This window comes from Oryctolagus cuniculus, chromosome 4 (genome assembly GCF_051225735.1).
Source record: "Oryctolagus cuniculus isolate XC-2025 breed Fujian yellow rabbit chromosome 4, ASM5122573v1, whole genome shotgun sequence".
NCBI lineage: Eukaryota > Metazoa > Chordata > Mammalia > Lagomorpha > Leporidae > Oryctolagus > Oryctolagus cuniculus.
Genome location: NC_142870.1, coordinates 153,079,027 through 153,091,916, shown reverse-complemented (window position 1 = coordinate 153,091,916; position 12,890 = coordinate 153,079,027). Strand labels below are relative to the sequence as shown.

Sequence of the window (12,890 nt, the reverse complement as noted above, 5' to 3'; positions counted from 1 at the left end):
AACTGGGCCAGGCCAAAGCCAGGGACTCAGAATTCAATCTCTGTGGGTGGCTGGGAATCCAGTACTTGAGCCATCCTCCCCTGCTGCCTCCCAGAGTGACATTAGCAGGAAGCTGGAATAGAGAGCAGAGCTGGAACTCAAATCCAGGGACTCAGGTTTGGGAGGCAGGCATCCACAGAGGGGTCTTAATCCCTGGACCAAACCTTGCCCACCTTTGATGTTCTCTCTCCATTCTCTTTGCCCATCTAAAGCTTGCATACATTTTTTCCAAGTTGCAATGAATGTCCTGTCCATTTGCAGAATCTTCTTTCTATGTGGTATTCTAGATTTATTTTTAAAATTAGAAGATCTAAGTCCAAGTCAAAATTTCTGTCCTGATGGTTCTTGAGAGCTTTCCTGCACTTATTTGCACATGCTTAAGTGTCAAAAGAGCAGGGCCTGGTCATCTTTTTTCATAAATATTAATTCGTTGCCTATACTCAACATTGTTGATAAAGAGTTAAACAGACAGGCTAATCCTCCGCCTAGCGGCGCCGGCACACCGGGTTCTAGTCCCGGTCGGGGCGCTGGATTCTGTCCCGGTTGCCCCTCTTCCAGGCCAGCTCTCTGCTGTGGCCAGGGAGTGCAGTGGAGGATGGCCCAGGTGCTTGGGCCCTGCACCCCATGGGAGACCAGGAGAAGCACCTGGCTCCTGCCATCGGATCAGCGTGGTGCGCCAGCCGCGGCGGCCATTGGAGGGTGAACCAATGGCAAAGGAAGACCTTTCTCTGTCTCTTTCTCTCTCACTGTCCACTCTGCCTGTCAAAAAAAAAAAAAAAAAGTTAAACAGAAGGGATATGGACTTTGCTTTTATGGATTTTCATATTTTAGAAGGGAAAGAGAGGTGTTCTATAGCTAATTTTATAGTTATCTATTTAGTCACAATTGAGGAATGAAGTTTGTTACTTTTTTAATGAAGAAAATGCAGAAAATTCTTTTTATTTCCTCTGTTGCATTAGGAAGTGTAATCACTCTTTGTTAAAAATTTTAATAGGGTAAATTATTTTTGAAATCATGGATTTTTCAAATGGTCAAACAATTCTAAATATATGTAATACAGTGGCTGTGTCTGGGTAAATTCAATGGGGAAATATTGGAAGGAGTGATTAATATATTCTTGACATCAGCTAAGTTGTAAACAGGTACATTACTTAGGCGATTTGAGAATTTGGAATAATTAAAAGATGAAAATATTTTTAAAAGAATAATGCAGTAAAGTCAAATTACTGTTTCTTTTTCATAGAAAAATAAGATTTGATTAAAATAATTATTAGGTATGTTATTATTTTAACTTTAAGTGTTGTTTCCATTGGCAGAACAACAAAATATATATGATAGGTATGGGTTTTTGAGGTTTAGTAACCATAGGATGTTAGTGTTGAAAGAAGCAACAAGGTAGCATAGCAGGTAGAACCATTGCCTGCAGTGCCGGCATCCCATATATAGCAGCTCTCTGCTATGGCCTGGAAAGCAGTAGAAAATGGCCCAAGTCCTTGGGCCCCTACCCCTGCATGGGAGACCTGGAAGAAGCTCCTGGCTCCTGGGTTCGGATTGGCCCAGCTCCTGCCTTGTGGCCATTTGTGGAGTGAACCAGCGGATGGGAGACCTCTCTCTCTGTCCGCCTCTGCCTCTGCCTTTCTGTAACTCTTTCAGATAAATAAATAAATCTTTAAAAAAAAAAGAATGGCAGAGTCTGAAGTGAAACCTAAAAATTACTGTAATTGCAAATGTAAAATCATAATTTACATAAATATTATACTTATGAGCATTATGAATAAATATGCCTTCTCCATTGTTAGTCCTGTAATGCCATTCGTTGTCCAGTGGGAGATGAAGAGTGATGTTGAGACTGCTGTTTAACCTATTTTAACCCTTAAAAAAATTAAGTAACATTGATGTAAATATGTGAAGGGTAAAGAGTATTGACCTTAAGTGACATAGAAAGCTATAGCAGGAATAGCTGTAGGTGGGTGGGTGTGCATTAAGGAGGGAAACCCCTTAATTCAGATGGAACAAGGACAATTACCTTTCACATACTCTGTATTTTCTTTAGTCAAAATGTAATTTAGAGTTCTTGAAATGCTGAATATGGCTTTTATTTTTTGACTTCCCCTTAACATATACATTAAAAACATAATGAATAAAACACTTCTACTGAACTTCTATTTTGATGGATATGGGTAGAATAATAAGTTAAATACTGCAAAGATAATTCACATGATCTTGGATTGTCTTTACTGCAGGTCTTACCTGGTTCCTTCTAATGAAAAACAAATGTATGTTGTTAAAGGTAAAATTATTTAAACATATTTGATCATGTTTTACTTGCTGTGGTATACCAGGGACTTTAAGGCTTAGATTGTGAAAAGATGTATTAATAATTGCATCCAGAGTATATTTGCTTAGATTATTGCAGGTTTTAAAACATGTATTTTGGTCATAGTTTCTGGCATCTTGTAAAAGTGATATGTTGTTCTTTATTTAACAATTTTTAGTACTGAGAAACGAACATTTCCTCTGTGTTTTGTACATTGCCTTTCAAATGGTGGTTTTGTAACATGGTCATTAGTTGTTGAAATGTATGTAGTACAGATAGCCCATTCTTAGAAGGTAGTTGGCGTTTACCTTGAGCAGAATAGTGGGAAAAGTATAATAGACAAATTATTTTTAAAACTTTGTTGTTAGAAATAGAAAAATAAAAAAGTCTTGTAGTCTTGCCTTTTTTATTCTTAGATATGCTTATTATTTAGATTTTAGTAACTTGTAATTTAAGATCACAGTTATTAGGTGTATTTCTGCATTTTATATATCGCTCCCAGATGCTACAGTATTAGTTTTTATCACTGCATATTTTATGAAATGTCAGCCTTCTGTTGGCTGTTCACACAGCATTGTTAGTGATCAAAGACAACATAAAGGAGAGGAATCTAAATACTTGGCTTATCTTTGTCCTTCACTGTGACAAAAATCCTGTAAAATTGTTAGAAAAGTCAAATGTAGGTATCAACATGAAAAATTATTTTTTACTGAAATAAAATCTTAAAGGGTTTCCTATCAAGAGACCAGTTACAAAGGCAAATAATTTATGATTTTGCAAAGTTTTCTTTGGAAAGAATGAGAGTGGGAGGTCATGTCTAATATTGTTATTTTTTGCTAAATTAGAGTGCTCTGCCTAGGAAAAACCACACAGCGTTTAATACCACAAGAGATTACTCAGTTTAAACTCTTTCTGTTTTACAGAAATGTATTCTGGAAATGTGATTTTGAGTCTTAGGATATGTATTAATCTGTACATGATCTAGTTTATTAAAATATTTTCTTGAAATGAGCTATGTGGCTTAAAATTTTATTTCATAGATATAAATATCTTTGTTTTTATTCAGTTGTTTCAAAATCAAGATTAAAGTATAGAATGGGAGAGAAATTCTCAAAGCATGAAAGGAAATCTGTAAGAATAAAAGTCTTGAATGATTTTGATCAGCTGTTGTGTATGCCCAACACAGCAGTTGGTTCAATCAATTTTATGTTTTGGGATGGTTTTATTAAAATGAGCTGCTGCTTTCAGTAAATCACTGAGAAATATGCTGGCTTTATACATGTCTTTTTTGGGTGGGGGCAGGGCTTAAGAGTGCATCCTTGTAAGTCAGTGAAATTGAAGACAATCCTGACTGCTATGAAAGTCGGATCCTTTCCCTGTTGTCACTGTAGACATTTGGAAACAGAGGTAGAATGAGGATTTAGACTGAAAAAATGATTTTGTATAAATGCAAATGTATAAATGGCTATCTATAGGAAACTGCCACTTCTAATAAAAATAATCATTTGCAGGTAATAGTGATGTAAGTATCTATAGCATCCTGCACAGTTTCTGGTTGTTTTTTTTTTTTGTTTTTTTTTTTTTTTTTTTGTAATGAATAGCAGTTAATTGTTTTTCAGTGGAGGAATTAGATCTTTGGAAAGCAGTTTGAAAGATAATAACCATTGAATATGAATTAGAGACCTCACCTTTTGGGCCCAGTGTGTTTTCCACCCTAACTACCTGAAGTAGGCTCAGTGGATCAACAATATTGGTGTTGAGAGTTTGTTAGAAATACCAAACCTCTGACATTACCCCTAGGTACTAAATCAGGATCAGACAGGGAAGAAACATTTGTAAACTATATATCCAATAAAAGATTAATACCCAGAACATATAGGCAGCTCAAGAAATTCAGTAATGAACCAGACAATCCAGTTAAGAAATGGGCAAAGGATTTGACTAGTCATTTTTCAAAAGACAAAATACCAATGGCCAATAAATACGTTAAAAAATGCTCAGTATCACTAGCAATCAGGGAAATGCAAATAACTACAATGAGGTGCCATTTCATTCTATTTAGAATTTGCTATTATAAAAAAAGTCAATAAATAAAAAAATGCTGGTGAGGATGTAGAAGAAAAGAACCTCTAATCCACTGTTGAAGGGAGTGCAGATTAGTACAGCCAGTATGGAGAACAATATGAAAGTTCCTCGGGAAATAAAAATAGGTCTATCATATGACTCAGGTATCCCACTTCTGGGAATATATCCAAAGGAAATGAAGTCAGCATATGAAAGAAATACCTGTACTCCTATGTTTACTGCAGCAAAGATACAGAATCAAATCTAGATATTCATCAATTGAATAGTAAATAAAATGTGGCATATGTACACTTCCATTAAAAAGAGTGAAATCCTGATATTTACAATAAAATGAATACAAATGGAAACATACTAAGTGAAATAGGTAGATAGGGAAAGAAAAATTCCATGTTTTCTCTTATGTGGCAGTTTTTATATCACACACACACGTAATTTATACATGTATATATATATAGCTTAAAATGTGTGGATGTTATTTGGTATAAAGATATTTATAAACGTTGTCTTCACTGAGTTATACCCTTTATATGTACTCTTCTTTTTTTATTTTATGATCTTTGTCATGATTCCCACATTATATGATATTAATATGTCCATCCCTACTTTATAAAAGTGTGGGTATACATATATACACACATATATAAATATATAAAATGTATACATATGAAGAGAATATGACAAAATGTTAAATTGTTAAATACGTGTGTTCATTGCACTCTTTATACTTTTATGTATTGCTTGAAATATTTTAAAATAAAAAGATAAAATAGTACCTCCTTCTTAGGTTGTTAAGAGGATTATATAGTTTAAATGTACTTTGCTTTTTTTTTTAAAGATTTATTTATTTATTTGAAAGGCAGAATTTCAGAGAGAGATTGATCTCTCACCTGCTGGTTCACTTTCTAAAGGCTAGGGCTGGACCAGACCGAAGCCAGGAGCCATGAGCTTCTTCTGGGTATACCACATGGGTACAGGGGCCCATGAGCTTGAGCCATCTGCTTCTGCTTTCCCAGGTGCATTAGCAGAGAGCTAGATCGGAAGTGGAGCAGCCGAGTTTCAAGCTGGCGCCCATGTGAGATGCCATGCAGTAGGCAGTGGCTTTACCTGCTACGTCACAGTGCCAGCCCCTGTACTTTGCTTTAAATATTGCCAGATACTTAGTAAAGGCTCAGTAAATGTAGTGTTAGCTGAAAAAAAATAAACTGTATTTTCTCAAAATTCCCAGGTAATTCACGTGAATATTTAAAATTTGGGAAGAGATGTTATAATGCTTCTCATTCAGACTTTTCATTTGTTCTGTTTGTATGTTTAAAATATTAAAAAAATTTATGTATTTGAAACTGGGGGTGGTGGTGGTACTGGTGGAATAGAGGGAGAAAGAGAAAAAGAAATACCTTCCACTCATTGATTACTCCTCAAATGTCGCTCCCCCTCTTCGTGGAGGAACGACACAGGACCCTGCGCTGTTCTTTTGTCTGCTCGGCCCTCCCCGGGTTTGCTGCTGGTTCTTCCCGGGTTGGCTACTATCCCTTCCACCTCCGTGGAAGGGCAGTTCCCCCTGGCCACATTCCCCACTTCCGCAGGGGAGCGGCACACCGCCGGCCGGCTTTCTCGGGGGCTGCACAGGTGTTCCTTCAGCTAGATGTTCCCCTTAGATGTTCCTGGTGCATGCCGTCTCTCTCCTCCTTTATAGTCCTCCTCCGCCAATCCTAACTCGGCTGCCCACACGCCGAGTACGCTGCTCTCCAATCAGGAGCAAGTCCTACAGATTATTGGTTGAACTGGAGGCAGCTGTGCGGAAGCTGTTTACTTCTCTCCCAGCGCCATATTGTGGGAGAGCAGATGCATAGAATAAGTCTTAATTCCAGTAACTCAGTCCAGTCCGGGCTGCTCCCCACACTCAAATGCTCGCAAATAGCTGGGGCTGCCGCTGGCTCTGGGCCAGGCTGAAGCTGGGAGCCAATCTACGGCAATACCACCCTGAACGCACCCGATCTCCTCTGAAGCTGGGAGCCAGAAACTCCACTTTGATTTCTCATGTAGATGTCAAGGACCCAACTATTTGAGCCAACAGGTGCTGCCTCCCAAGATGCACATTTAGCAGCAAGCTGGAAGTAAGAGTGGAGTTAGGACTTGAAAACAGGTACTTTGATCTAAACATGGGAATCCCAAGTGGTGTCTTAACTGCTATACCAAATGCCCACCCCTGTATGTGTGCTTTAATTGTGGGCTTCTTATATTGGAGTCGGGAATCGGCAGTTTAAGAATTGAAGGAGGCAGTTGAAACTTATATCAGAATTATAGTGTGGCCTAGGAGTAACCAGGCATTTAATCTGAAGCTGAGAGGTGTTTCCTCTGTAAACGATTGCTACTAGAATAAGTAGCTGCTTTGTATTCTGTGGTAAGCTTCATGTCACTCTGTTAGTGTTAAACAGGTATTTTCTCTTGGCCATGTCAGTGTGTTAAGTTTTTAGATACCTCATGATGTCTTTTTCCTCATTAATGGTGTGGTGAGCAATTCCTAGAGGATAGTCTAGATTTTCCCCAGGAGATTCTGTGAGTAAAAAGATCCTTCTTTGCCTGTAGGAGAAGCACAATATACACGGATAAATAAAAAGACAAGCAAGTGTGGTGCAGCTTAGTTCAACTCAGTATCTTCCAAAATTACTTGGCCAGAGCATCCTTTTCTTTAAAAACCTAACTTTTGTTAGCTTCTCCTTTTGCATGGGTACAAAAATGAGTTCTTTCTGAATTTATCTTAATCAAAGAAAGAGGAAGGGACGCCTTTTGAAATTGACATGAAATCATGCCACTTAAAACATGCTAATATTGATATTTATGTGCAAAAGGTAATAGTATAGACTTTGTGTACTGGAGAGGTCAAACATACAGACATTGTTGAGGCCTGGTGTTACTAAGAAAGCATCCTTTAGAAAGTAAATTTTGAAGTGATCTCAGTGACATTTGATGGATAAATGAAAGGAGATTAAGTTAGAATAAATTCTGATGTTTGCTGCAAAGAAGAAGATGACAAGAAATGGAACAAGTTAGACATTTTAAAGAATAAATGTTTAGTGAGTTCCTAATATACAATAGACTATATTAGGCTTTGAGGAAATAGTAGTGGAAAGTATAGAATTCTGCCCTCCAATTGCCTATTGGAATAAGTATAGTACATTCTGGTAAATGTATGAGATTCAGAGTGCAAAACATAGGGTTTCCCTTGGAGATTTTGTAAAAAAAATAAAGTTGGCCAGATAGATCATGTAGAGGTATGAGCTTCAGGTTAGGGAAACACAGGGACAGACAGTTATGAGAGAATTGCTGAAGGTGATACTGGAAACCATAAATAGCCTTGGAAACCTTAGAGCTGTAAAGAGGTTCCATCTAAAATGCAAAGTGTCAGTCCAAAAATGGGTGCATTGTGGTAGTTAAAACCAGTGCTAAGCTGAGTAAGACAGGCTGTATTCACCACCTGCTTACTTCACATTGGCAGGCTCACACTTTCTTCAGTGGTGACGTGGGAATAATAGAATAGGAAAAATAGTCAAAGACTGACTTTTCAAAATAGCATTAATTGGAAATTATTTCAAACTTATGGATGAGTTGTAATAGTAAGAATAGTATGGTCTTTACCCAGGTTTACCTCCTGTTAACATTTTATTCCATTTCCTTTATTGTTTAGGCATATGCCCTCCCATCCTCACTCCCTAAACACACATATTCACTCACACACAGTTTTTTTCTGGAACCACTGGAATGTAGATTGCCACATCATGGCCATTTATATCCCTAAAAATAATTTTGTGTATATTTCCCCAAAATAGGAATCTTCTCTTTCATAACTATAGTACACTGATCAGCATCAGTAAATTTAACATTACTATAAATATGTCTAATCTGTCATTCATACTCTAATTTTGTCAAATGACACAATAGTATTCTTTATACATTGTCCAGGCTCACATAGTGCATTTAATTGTCATAGTTATTTAGCCTTCTTTAATGTCATAGCTTTTCCTTGTCTTTTATGACATTAATATGTTTAGTAATATACCCTCCATTTGCCTGCCCATCCAGCTTACTAGCTAGCTACCATGTCTCACTTGGGATGTCTACTGTTTCCTCACAATTGGATTCAAGTTATATACTCTGACTAGAACACTAAAGACGTGATGGCCCTTCGCAGGGTGTCACACCTGGAGGCTCTTTGGAGATGGTAATTTTGATCACTTGGTCAAGGCGTTATCATATTTCTCCACTGTAGAGTTACTTTTTGTTTGTTTTCCCTGCAACTAAGAAATAGTCTTTGGCGAAACACTGCAAGACCATGCAAATATCATGTTTCTCCTAAAAATTTTCACCCAGACTGAGCAGTGATGGTTCTTGACCCATCTTTTATTTTTCTTTTTAATGGTTGTAAACTGTTTATTTCCAACTCCAGCCCCTTTCCATATTTTTGTTTAAAAAGACTTATTTATTTGAAAGGCAGATTTACAGAGAGAAAGGGAGAGACTCTCAGAGACAGAGAGACGTCTTCCGTCTGCTGGTTCACTCCCCAACAACTGGAGCTGGGCCAATTCGAAGCTAGGAGCCAGGAGCTTCCTCTGGGTCTCCCATGCAGGTGCAGGGGCCCAAGGACTTGGGCCATCCTGTACTGCTTTCTCAGGTCATAGCAGAGAGCTGGATAGGAAATGGAGCAGCCTGGACTTGAACTGGTGCCCATATGGGATACCAGCACTGCAGGCAGCAGCTTTACCCACTCACTGAGCCGCAGTGCTAGCCCCTGTGATTTTTAGAAAGATGCATTTCACTTGCAGAGTGACAGAGTGAATGAGAGTGGCCGAGAGAGAAGAGAGAGAGAATGCAGGTCTCACTGTGGGAGACAGGAACTCAGGTTGTCATTAGCTGTTTTCCCAGATGCATTTGCAGGGACCTGGGTGAGAAGCTCAGTGGTTGGAACTGGCACCAGCACTCCTTGAACCTTCACTCTGATATGGGATGCAGGCATCCCAGTAGGTGGTTTCACCTGCTGTGCCACAACAACAGCCCTCTTTTATTTCCACTTAAAACTTACTCTAATTTTAAAAACCATCAGTGGTGTTTAATTTTATCAAAGTAGTTTTTCTGAATCTCTTGAGCTCAATGTTTACTTTTGCTCCTAACATATAGGAGCCTAATGTGCAATATTTTATTAACAGGAAACTTTTGGTAAACTTCATAAACAAAGGAGATTGTAGCCTATTCTCCAATAATTAGCAGTCATTTTTCCCTTTGGTTATGTGGGTCCTGATGTGGATCCTATTGGCTGTTGGAGGAATTGCAGCTCTTAAGTCACTAAGAGTCAAGCTGAATAGTGAACTGGAGAGTCTCTTATGAATTTGCAGATATCCAGTAGTATTTTTTTCTTCTTCTTTAAATTTACTTTCTTTTTTTTTGAAAAGCAGACAGACACAGACAGATAGATAGATATCTTTCATCCACTGGTTCACTTCCCAGATGCCTATAATAGCTGGGACTGTGGCCAGGCTGAAGCCAGGAGCCAGAAACTCAGTCTGGGTCTCCCAGATGTGTGGCAAGGACTCAAGTACATGAGCCATCACCTGCTTCCTTCTCGGGTGTGCATCTTCAGAAAGCCAGATTTGAAGCAGAGTAGCCTGGACTTGAACCAGGCACTCTGACACAGGGTGAGGGAGTCCTGAGTGGTGACCTAATCTCTATGCCAAATGTCCCTCTCCTCCTTTTTACCTTTGAGATCAACTTTGATCTGTTTTCTTCTTTCATATCTGTTAGGTAACTGCAGGTGTCAAATACAAAAAGAAAACATATATAGTTAGTTTCAAGTGTAGTAAGTTATTAGAATGAATACAAAAAGGTTGCTAAAGTGGATTCAAATTTATATAAAGCTGGAAGTAAAAGTTGGAGGGAGAATACAAGCTACCACAGATTATTAGGTAATGCTTGAAAATCTATTTAAATTTTATTATTTTACTCACTATCATATATAAAAATTTGTTGCAAACTAGTTGTTACTGAGAAAATAAATTGCAATTTGTGTTGATGAGTGGAAATTTACATTTATCTAATGCTATTTCTTTAAATTTCTTTAACAATGAGGGGCCAATGCTGTGGCAAAGTGGACTAGGCCTCTGCCTGCAATGCAGGCCTCCCATATGGGTGCTGGTTCTGGTCCTGGCTGCTCCTCTTCCAATCCAGCTCTATGCTGTGGCCTGGGAAAGCAGTGGAAGATGGCCCAAGTCTTTGGGCCCCTGTACCTGCATGGGAGACCTGGAGGAAGCTCCTGGCTCCTGGCTTTGGATTGGCACAGCTCCAGATGTTGCGGCCTCTGCCTCTAAAAGAAATAAATAAAAAATCTTAAAAAAAAGAGACCTGTTTAAAAAAATTACTGTAATAAGACTAAAGTAAATTATTACTTTATAAGTAGTTACCTATTTTTTAGACAATTTCTCTTCTATGGAATATAAATGTATACTTTACAAATACATATCTTGCAAAATAATTTTTATTTTCTTAAAGATTCATTTTATTAATGTAAAAGACAGAGTTAGAAAGGGAGAGAGAGAGAGAGGGAGAGGGAGAGATCGATCTTCTGTATGCTGGTTCACTTTCCAAATGGCCAGGCCAGGCCAAGTCAAAGCCAGGAGCCAGGAACTCCAAATGGGTCTTCCACATGAGTATCAGGGGCCCCAGTGCTTGGGCCATCTTCTGATTTCCAGGAGCATTAGCAAGGAACTGGATCAGAGTGTAGCAGCTAGGATCCCAACCTGTGCGCCAATGCCAGTGCCATAGGTGGAGGGTTAACACACAGTGCCATACAACATTTTAGTCTAATATTAATGGCAGCTTTGGCATAGTTAATCATTATCTTCAGAAAAATTGGATTAACTCTTCAGGGGGAATTGATTAAACCATTTCTTCTTGATGTCTCCCTGTTTCTTATTATGTTACATCCTGTCTGCAGAACTGAGGTTTTCTGTTTTGTCTGAAGCTGGTGGGGCACCAAGATCCTGCCTTGGGAACTGTGATTCGGTGTACTAGTTTTTGGTTATTTTGTTACTGTTTTGTTCCCAAACAGAAATGACCTGTTTATCAATTGTCTATTTTAATCTTTAAAAATATTTTAAAAACTTGTGAACTGAACCTTATAATGTTTATTATAAGACCCTGTATTTAACTTTTCAACCATGAAGGAATTCTTATTTAATTATATTAAATTAATTGTTTCATGATTTAATTTCATTTGTATATTCCAAAATTATTACATGATAAATTTTTATGCAAATTAATCATTACTACTAATAATTTTCCTTATCAACATATTATATCAGTAATCTATATTATAATTAGTTATAACAGTCTCATGTTTCATATGTTGATATAACTTAGTTTGAATGAAAGAATAAAGTAAAAATACTGCAAGTTAAAATTTTTGGTTAAAAACTAGAGCTCTCTAGGGAGCTTCTGATTGGACTTTATTGGAAGAGGAGGAGGGCAGTAAGGTAGTAATGGAGAGACCTCTGCCACTTGTGTTCTAGTCTCTCACAGTTGAGACGAAGGAGGCATGCAAGATAAATGTTCCTTGAATTACACAGCAGGCTCGGATGATTTATCTTTTGTTGTTGTTGTTTTTTTTTTTTCAGACTATAATAACAGAAGTCACAACAATTTGGTGAATGTTCTTTATCTTTCTATTCGGTATTATGAAAACATCTGTTATTACACATAGTATAAATGCAATTTTTGTATGGCACTAGTAGATGTTAACAAAGACTTTTTAAAAACGTTTTTGTGGGCTTTTATTTTATTTATTTATATTTTGCTTACCCTGGAGGCCTGATGAGTTTGTTGGTCATGGTGTTTACGTGTATATTTGATATACCTGCTAACTGGTATGCTTCCCAAAAATGTAGCACCCCATCCTCATATGTAATCACAAAGATCGATAAAACAAACTACACCTATGATGGACTTTGTTTTCCTACATTGTCAAACTTTCTGGTTACTAAAATACTGTTTTCTATTTTTAAACATTATGTGCCTAAGCTCTTACCAACATAATTTAACCTCTGTGTAATACTTAGTTCTAAACTTAAGTTTTAGAACTTTCTAAAAATTTTTTTTATTTTTTTATAATATTTATTTATTTATTTGAAAGAGTTACACAGAGAGAGGAGAGGCGGAGAGAGGGAGAGAAGGAAGAGAGGGAGAGAGAGGTCTTCCATCCACTGGTTCACTCCCCAGATGGCAGCAACGGCCGGAGCTGTGCCTATCTGAAGCCAGGAACCGGGAACTTCTTCCGGGTATCCCACGTGGGTACAGGGGACCAAGGACTTGGGCCATCTCCTACTGCTTTCCCAGGCCACAGCAGAGCGCTAGACAGGAAGCGGAGCAGTCAGGTCTTGAACTGGAGCCCATATGGAATGCCGGT

The 12,890-nt window shown here is 38.0% G+C and overlaps 1 protein-coding gene across 18 annotated transcripts in view; it reads left to right on the top strand.

Annotated features, from left to right (window-relative positions):
- Positions 1 to 12,890, top strand: part of TBC1D5 (TBC1 domain family member 5) — a 605,221-nt gene that overhangs the window by 127,175 nt on the left and 465,156 nt on the right. For 2 of the 18 annotated variants that reach the window (XM_070072844.2, XM_051858846.3), the window contains exon 3: positions 2,283 to 2,329. The exons of the other annotated variants lie outside the window; for them this stretch is intronic. The gene's annotated coding sequence lies outside the window, so the exon portion shown is untranslated. The remainder of the gene's footprint in view (positions 1 to 2,282; positions 2,330 to 12,890) is intronic. 18 annotated transcript variants of the gene reach the window in all.